Source organism: Balaenoptera musculus, chromosome 18 (assembly GCF_009873245.2).
Source record: "Balaenoptera musculus isolate JJ_BM4_2016_0621 chromosome 18, mBalMus1.pri.v3, whole genome shotgun sequence".
NCBI classification, from domain to species: Eukaryota; Metazoa; Chordata; class Mammalia; order Artiodactyla; family Balaenopteridae; genus Balaenoptera; species Balaenoptera musculus.
The window spans coordinates 67,708,959-67,709,619 of NC_045802.1; the positions used below are offsets into that span (position 1 = coordinate 67,708,959).

The 661-nt window shown below is 42.4% G+C and overlaps 1 non-coding gene across 1 annotated transcript; it reads left to right on the plus strand.

Annotated features, from left to right (window-relative positions):
* The first annotated feature begins 320 nt into the window (after window positions 1–320).
* LOC118884494 lies at window positions 321–444 on the plus strand. Its single transcript, XR_005017325.1, has one exon. It is a non-coding gene; the product is annotated as a U6atac minor spliceosomal RNA (small nuclear RNA).
* Window positions 445–661: the final 217 nt, after the last annotated feature.

The following is a 661-nucleotide window of genomic DNA, read 5'->3' on the forward strand; positions in this document are numbered from 1 at the left end:
AGCCCCACATTGACTTGGAGAAACACAGGACTGGACATTAGTTCCCATTCCTCGTTCAATGCTTTGCTTTTTTCCATCATCTTTAAGGCCTTGTTCTTTTCCAGTTTCTCCCCACACTGTTCCTTTGTTTTCAGCTGTCTTGTGACGCCCTGATCGTTTTCCACCTTTAAACACAGATGAGCAATGCTTAGGGGCTCTAAACATCGCCATCCAGCACCGCCACAGACCCCTGCACTTGATTTGTTGAATGCTGTCCGCAAGTCTAGAGGGCCCTTTGCACAGCTCCACACATAGAAAGATTTCAGTAAATGCTGGCTTAGTGGCTGGATCAAAGGAGAGATGGTGTATAGCGATCCCTCAGGAAAGGAAGGACGGACTAGGGTTCCACTCACTTAGTGATCGCACATATTACTTCTTTTTGTTTTTTTCATATTACTTCTTTTGGAGCCCATTTTTAAATCTAAACCTCAGGACCCACGCCTTTCTGGAGGGCCGGGATTGTGTCATAGCCACACGTATAATAAAAGAATAACTGCTAACATTGAATGAGTACTTAACATATGCCAGGCATTGTTTAATTGCCACAAAACTGAAAGAAGGAGGTAACACTGAATAACCTCATTGATTAGAATTATTAGAATTCATCAGAATTATTTCATTA